Source organism: Solanum pennellii, chromosome 1, assembly GCF_001406875.1.
Source record: "Solanum pennellii chromosome 1, SPENNV200".
Lineage (NCBI taxonomy): Eukaryota > Viridiplantae > Streptophyta > Magnoliopsida > Solanales > Solanaceae > Solanum > Solanum pennellii.
Genome location: NC_028637.1, coordinates 71,387,749 through 71,395,686, shown reverse-complemented (window position 1 = coordinate 71,395,686; position 7,938 = coordinate 71,387,749). Strand labels below are relative to the sequence as shown.

Here is a 7,938-nt window from a genome sequence, read left to right as displayed (position 1 = left end):
GGGGTGGTTAATTTCGAATTGTATTTTTTTTTAAAAAACAAACTTTAAAATAATTGGGAAGTTGGTGGGAGGGGAGGTGTGTCACGCCTCAAGCCTACACCCTTGATGTGTCTGACAATCGAGAACCAGCTCTGATCCCCAAATGAACCCTTGACCTGACTGACTACTTAGGGAAGACTCATTAAAGAAATAGTAGGCTTAAAAAAGAATTTGATCTCAAAAGAAAACTAGCCTCGAATATATGAAAGTACTCATTGCAATAATTATATAGTTTGCATAACATTTTTAAAGGAAGAAAGTATCGAGAGACTCATAGACTTATTCTATCCATTAAAGATGTACTATTAAATAAGGATGCTGAGACAAGATCCACAATATCTCAAAACTACTAACTGGAATACCCATTGATCACGTCTTTTCATCTACAAAGATAATGTAATAGAACAAATTGTTATAAAATAAAGCATGTGCAGTATAATAAAATGATAAAAAGAAAGAGAGAGAAAGAGTAGTAGTAACTAGTAATTAACTTTGTCTTTACTATTTTTGTGTTTTTCACATACTTATGATGAGAACTAATAGCCTATTTAAAAGCCCCGTGAATTCTATAAAGTGTAAAATTGCCAGTACAATGAAACGAACAATATGTTTTATTGATTATAAACTAAGTGTATATATATATTCTGTACAACTTCTACAACAAAGAGATAAACTAAGAAAAAAGTAATACTTATCTGTAACCTATATACAAGGAGGAAGTTGCAACAAAGTCCTAAAGAGAATACACTACTAAAATTTATGCGTTATTACGCCCCCGCAAGTTGGTGGCGTCAACAACACCTAACTTGGAAAATTGTTGGACAAAAGAAGCTCTCGAAAGAGGTTTTGTGCATATGTCAGCCACTTGATCAGCTGAGTGAAGGCGGTGAACTTCAATATCCTTGTTCTGAACTTGTTCACGAACAAAGTGAAAGTCAATGACGACATCTTCATCCTACTATGAAATACCAGATTTGAACAAATGTAAGTGGTGTTGATGTTGTCACAGAATACCTGTGGAACTCCCGTAAGTGAAAGTCAAAGTTCATGAAGAATATATGTGATCGAGTTGATTTCTGCAACAACAGCAGCCACAACTCTATACTCAGTTTCTGTAAAGGACCGGGATACGGAGCGTTGTTTCTTGGAGACCCAGGAAATTGGTGTTGCCCAGGAATGTGATAAAGCCAAAAGTAAAAGTGCAATCATTTGGATCACCAGTCCAATATGAATTTGAATAAACAACCAAACGATAATATGGAGCTTTGGCAATCTGTATGCCATATTGGCAGGTGTGACGAAGATAACAGAGTAATAGCTTGACTGCTTTCTAGTGAGAGTAATAGATAACAGAGAGCTTGCTAATTTGAAGGCAATATTCGAGCGTGTAAAGAATAAGTAGTTCAACTTTCCAATTACCCGCCTATAAAGAGTACCATCAGCCGAAGGACCATTCACTGAAGTTGTCAAAATGGTAGTTGAGGTCATAGGTGTAGGAGCTCCTTTACTGTCTAGCATGCAAACATCACCTAAAAAATCCATAATATTCTTGTGCTGGGACAAAAAAAGAGCAGAAGTAGAGGAGAGAACCTCAACACCCAAAGAATAATGAAGCTGTCCAAGGTCATTAAAAAAGAAACGAGTGGAAAGACCATCAATTGTATGACGTACTCCACGAATCTGATTTCCAGTGATGATTATATCATCCACATATATAATAACATAAACAGTGATTCCATAATTATGCAAAATAAATAAATAATAATCAGATTGGGACTTGACAATTCCAACAGCTAGCAAAAAACTTTTGAGTTCATTGTACCAAGCTTGGGGGGCTTGTTTCAAGCCATAAATTGCTTTATTCAAATTAGATACATAGGTGGAGAGACTTTGATCTTCAAATCCCGGTGGATTCCTCATATACACTTCTTCCTCAAGGCTTCCTTCACTACAAGAAAAACTTTTATTTAAGACCAACATTCAGGGAAGAGTTAATAATCTAGTCTTAAAAAATACATGTATTAGGACAAGATTATATTCTTTTCCCTGTTTCAATATGTTATTGTGAGGGTTCAAAATCTAGTCTTTAAAGAAAGTTCTAACTGGTCCCAAAATGTAAATATAGTTGTGAGAAGAGGCAAAAAGAGCATTTTCATTTTTTCACAAAACTATCAGGCGCCAAAACATAACCTAATTAGTCACTTCATATTATTCAGTATACAGAAGCCCTAAATTGAATTCATCATAAATATTTTAAAATATTGTCCCAAAAATAGCCATATCCAATATGCTTTTATTGAAAATATTTTCCCAACGAATGGAACATTTATTAGCAGTGACATTTCAGCCGGCCGCCAGGAACTCTCCGCAATTAACTACAGAAACTAAGGCAATAAGAGCAATATTGCTTCAGGAAATTCCCCCATATGTGGTTCGATGAAAGCACGATTCAACATAAAGAGGAGGTTTCAGTCTTTGAGTCAATTAGGGTCTTGCCCGTACCGGACTTTCCCTTAGTAAAGGCTACAATTTTCAACCCTTAACGGTAACCCAATTTCATTTGCAAAGCTGTCATACACCCACATTCATATGCTAAAACTTTGATTTGGTGGATTTTAGGTTTTGTAGTTGAGAGGACTAAAGCTTGAACTTCAAATTATTCATATTAACCAAAAATAAGTATACAACTTCTTTATGTTTGATGTAGAAAGCTCTAATTTTATTGTTATTTATAAGATGGTTATTGATGTGATTTTTCTTGAATATGATTCACTTACTCTTTTCATTTTATTTTTGTTATGAATTGTATAATATACTAGTATCTGGAATTTCATGAGTATGTTTTTTTGGGAGGTTAGGAAATAAATTTTTATAATTGGACTCCCTTTGTCAAGTGATGGAAAGGAAACTCTAAAATCTAACAAAGTTCAGTGTGTTGTTGGTAGGTGCTGTTCGAGTTGCTCTAAGGTAGTAATCATATTGCAGTTTTTGTTTGTTATTGTTTTCTTTATGAAATAAGGCTAAATAATGAAAAAAAAACATAAGTTACAGGCTAAATGGATAATAATCCCTCTTCTGTTTGTTGATCTTGTATGGCAATGTGGGCCAATTTCAATATGCTGGTTTTAGAGTGATCAAGTTGGTTGTGAAGTATGTTGTGATGTTGCATTCTATACCTAAGTAGATTAAAGTGCTACTGACCTTGCATATTTGTTTAATTTTACAAGGGTCTCTCTCTAGTAAATAACAGAGGATAGATGTTCGACTCATCTATGAAGAGATTTTTAGATGGGATAGTTTAAGTCATTCAAACTGCAAGAAGGTATCATGCAACATGAAGCACTCACTTGAACAAGAAATCATTTCCAGCCTTGAAGCTTAGTACATCTCTTTAAGTTTAATGAAAAGAGGATTTCCTGCCTTGAAGCTTAGTACATCTCTTTAAGTTTAATGAAAAGAGGACAAATCAAATATTCCGAAGTCTATTGGTTGAAATATCTATAAAATGTTTACTTGCTATGCTTTAGTCACCAAAACTGTTCTGATTATTACACACTGGGGCTACTAGTTAATTTTCCTATTATCGGAAACCTTTGAGTTAGTGTGCTTTGGCTTTACATTCTTTTTATAAGTTGGTTTTACAAATTATTGATACTAAGTTCATCTTTTAGTTCACTAGTAATTATCTCATGACATGTTTAAATTCATTTTCTAAGTGGCCAGCGACCTTATACAATAATTTGTCATCTGAAATGTCGTTTATGTCCTTTTAGGGGATGGAGAGTATATCTGCAAGAAGTGTACAGAACAGCAATCGATGCAATGAGTTGCATTGTTGATACGTTATAAATTCTTTTGACTTATTCCTTTATTTGTTGAACATGCTGCAGAGATTTGTGATGAAGCCAATTTAGGTGGTAGGTCATGAAGTTCTACCCTCCTCTGTCTGTTGATTTCTATCTAATCAGTTCTCTAGTATGCCTCCTCTTTTGCTTAAATTGTGTTAAGTCTCTTTCTTGTTTATTTGTTCAAATTTCTCTTTATATTCTTCTTCATTACCTGGTTTTTTCTCTATTCATATGCAATCATCTAGTTGCTTTAATTTCCATAGGAGGCACAACAAGTTAGTATTTTATGAAACTATTGATAATATACTATAGAAGGAATATATGCATCTTATGCCTTGAAAAAATCCCATTGACACGAATTGATCAAGACTAAGACCACACTTAGATTTTATTGCACCAATGTCAATAATGTAAAAAGTATATTAATCCACTGGATATAGTTTATATGATTAAGCCAAACAAGAGGGATAACTCAAAAGAACCTTTATATATGTTTTAGCGAGAAGTTGATCTATTGACCGAACTTCTCCAATGAAAGCACCATTTGTCAGAATTCCACTTTTTTCCTCCTATAGTTCCTCTAGTGTATAAAATCGAGCAAATATTAGTCATTTTTAATGATAAAGTTCATGATCCAAACATTCCTATATAGGTAACAGAATGCAGATCTTATCATATGACATCTACATCATTAACATTTGTTCGAACTCTTCACATGAGAAGGAAGCTACTTATTTTTCCTCGGCTGCACTTTTTTAGTGCAGAAAATGTTTTCAATGTTAACAACGGCTTGAGGTTCTTTGAGAAATCCTTATAATATTTGTTATAATCCTCTGTGTTCTCTGTAATTTTAATGAATATATTAACACGGTTTTCTCCAAACTCTGTCAAATAACCTTCATGATTTTTTCTCTAATGTAACATACCTTTGAAGATGTTAAGAGGAAGTTCTTATTAATACACAATTCCCTTCATAAATTAACCTTTCCCAATAATCGGATAATTGAAACAAACATCAATCTGCTTTTAATATACTTGGAATAAATCGTGATGGTAACTGTTCTTCCTTCTTTCTCTACTATAAATACATTTCTCCTCATACTTATTAGACATTCTTTTGATTCATTTTAAATTTTACAAGAACTAGTTGCTTAACAAAGGAACAAATAATTAACTGCTGCACATTTTCACTGCTGCACATTGTTTTTTTTCTCTATTTTCTAACACTTCTCTGCATAACTATCAGGCATGTTGTTGTTTCTTTCACTTACATTAACAAACATCAACTCTTAATTGAGGAACCATAATTTAACTAGACTTCTTGCACTACTGCACATCTTCTTCTTGCTTTATTTTCACATACTTTTCTACGCAACTGCATCAAACAAACTTTGTGAAACATTCAAATAGTAATTTCAAAGAACTGACCTCAAATTTGCAAAGAGGAAAAGGTCATGAACCAAACAACGTCACAGTGACCTTTGTGCACATGTTTATGGGAAGCTGTAAAATGGAATTTGTAATTTCGAGTGCATTTTTAGTTAATTCTTGGTTTTGCGGGTTCAATCGAGTGCTTCTTGACTTTCAATATGAAAAATCAATCATATTGAACTTCTATGACATTTTTCTTTATGTTATTGGAACTTGTTGAAGTTTCTGTAGAATTGATGAATTCTACACTTCTTTTGCACTGAGCACTTTAACTAGTTCTATTATATGCTCATAGATATCATTATAAACCAATAGATATTTATGATTTTAGTAAAATTTTGTTCTTACAAATTTTTGAAGATTGAAGTTACAAGTCAAGATTAAAGTTTAGAAGATGCACAAGCTCATTATTATTTTGCTAAGAACGTTATGTAAAACTTGATAGCATAGTCTATCTTTGGATGCTAATTGATTTAAGTGTTTTTATTTGAAAAAATATTTAAACTATATCAATCATCATTTTGTATTGAATTTTTTATTTAGTTATGAAATTAATTAATTTTATGATATGAACTTGATGTACAATTGGTGGTAAATGAGAGGACTAAGTACTTGCTCCTCTCTAAATGTTAATATATGCTTGGCTAGTTGGTCATCTGTAAATGTTAAATTAGGACAAGGAGTATTCTTGTCTCTAAATATTAATCTAGGACCAGGTAATTACTCTTCGCAAAAAAAGTTTAATGGTCGCAAATAACTAGTTTTCAAATATGAAATTTGCCTATTTGGGACGGGATTTACGGTCTCTAAATGTACATCAGCGACCATATTAGGTGCCGTCTCTAATAACATTTAACGACCATATATAAAATACCGTCGCAATACACCTTTAGCGAAGAAGCCTTTTAGTATGAGTCACAACCAATATTTTTCTATCACAATAGTCCTTTTGCGACCATATTTGGACATTTAGGGACGAGATTTCCCTTCCTTAGAGGTAGTTTTTCTTGTAAAGCTTGTAAGAACGCATTATTGACATCAATCTGATGGATTGGCTAGTTGTACTGCGTTGCAATGGTAAGCACCAACCGAAAAATAACTAGTTTGGCTACTAGGCTGAATGTGGATGGAAGTCTAAGCCTAGACATTGCGTAAATTTCTTTGCAACAAGACGAGCTTTATACCTATCAATGTAATCATCAAATTTATGTTTTATACGAAACAACCACTTGCACTCAACCACATTCATCGAAAGAGTAACTTTTAGGATTTTAATATTTGTGAAAACATAAAAAATTGATGCATTCATAAATCCTATCAATTATTCATGATCGTAAAACTGTAGAATTTTCACAAAAATCTATTACTATGATAATTCAATCAAGACATACCCGAATCAACCATAGTGATTTTCAAGAATCTTGACTAGAATTGAGAGAAAGTCTTTTCTTTCTTTTCTTTCTTCAGAAGTTGTTCCTCTCTCTTGCCTTATACTTTTTCAATAGCTTTGCTGGATAAGATTATAACTTTATGGCAGAGAGAGAATCCTCTAAATAATAGTGTTTTTCACATCATTTCCACCTTTTCATCATGGTGAGTAGTGGAGATAATGGGTAATTTTAAAACTACAAGTAACTCCCCACTTAATGGGTAGTTGAAAGAGGTAATGAGTAGTAAAAGACTTAATGGGTATTTAGAAGTTACTAAGTAACTTCCCCACTTTTCAACTTCTCCACACATATAAGTAATTTACNTATATATATATATATATATATCCAATTAGAATTAGAATTTATTTAGTAACTAAATATTAACCCAAAATAATATTGACGTTAGTCATAAATCTAACACATGTGGGTCACAAAAATAAAATTCCCCCACTTGGCACATATAGTATCATTCACTTAATAGTTTGATAAGAATTTCAATTATAATGTGCACATATACTAAATCCAACATTATTTGTTGTTAGTAAATAAATCAAATAATATGAGTTATGACGGTTGTATACCACTTTATTTGGCATAGTCCCTTCCATGAACTACAATATTAGTCTATTTCCTACAACAACCTTTCAAATACATATGGGTCCACAGTAATATTTTACTTAGAATATATTTATCTAAAACAAAATTGTCAGCATCATTCTCAACATAACGTATACAAGAGAAAATAAGTTATAACAACAACATATGTATAGTTGAGCTGAAAGTGTCAATTGCTCAAAAACATAATAAAATCTTTACAAGAATCATCCATTTCTAGCTATAAGACCCATTTTTTCAACATGTTCAACAAATGTTTTGGGCGGTAATCCTTTCATCAAAGGATCAACTATAATAAGTTTGGTGATAATATGTTCAATTGTCACTTTATGTTTTTGGACTTCTTCCTTAACTGAAAAGTACTTAAATTCCATATGTTTGGAACCCCTAGAATACTTGTTATTGTTAGAGAAGCAGTCGTGGCAGCAACAACAACAGACTGCTTCACACTCTTCCATGATATTGCTCCTCCAGCTAACTAAAACAAATATCCAAATGTGGATTTTTTTGTATCCACACAACCATCATAATCTGAATCTGAATATCCAATCACATAAGATGATCAGATCTTCTAT

At 32.6% G+C, this 7,938-nt stretch overlaps 1 long non-coding RNA gene across 1 annotated transcript; it reads left to right on the top strand.

Moving 5' to 3' along the window:
- Positions 1-2,326: 2,326 nt before the first annotated feature.
- Positions 2,327-4,111, top strand: LOC107027485. The gene is made up of 2 exons (XR_001457770.2): positions 2,327-2,584; positions 3,813-4,111. It is a non-coding gene; the product is annotated as an uncharacterized LOC107027485 (long non-coding RNA).
- Positions 4,112-7,938: the final 3,827 nt, after the last annotated feature.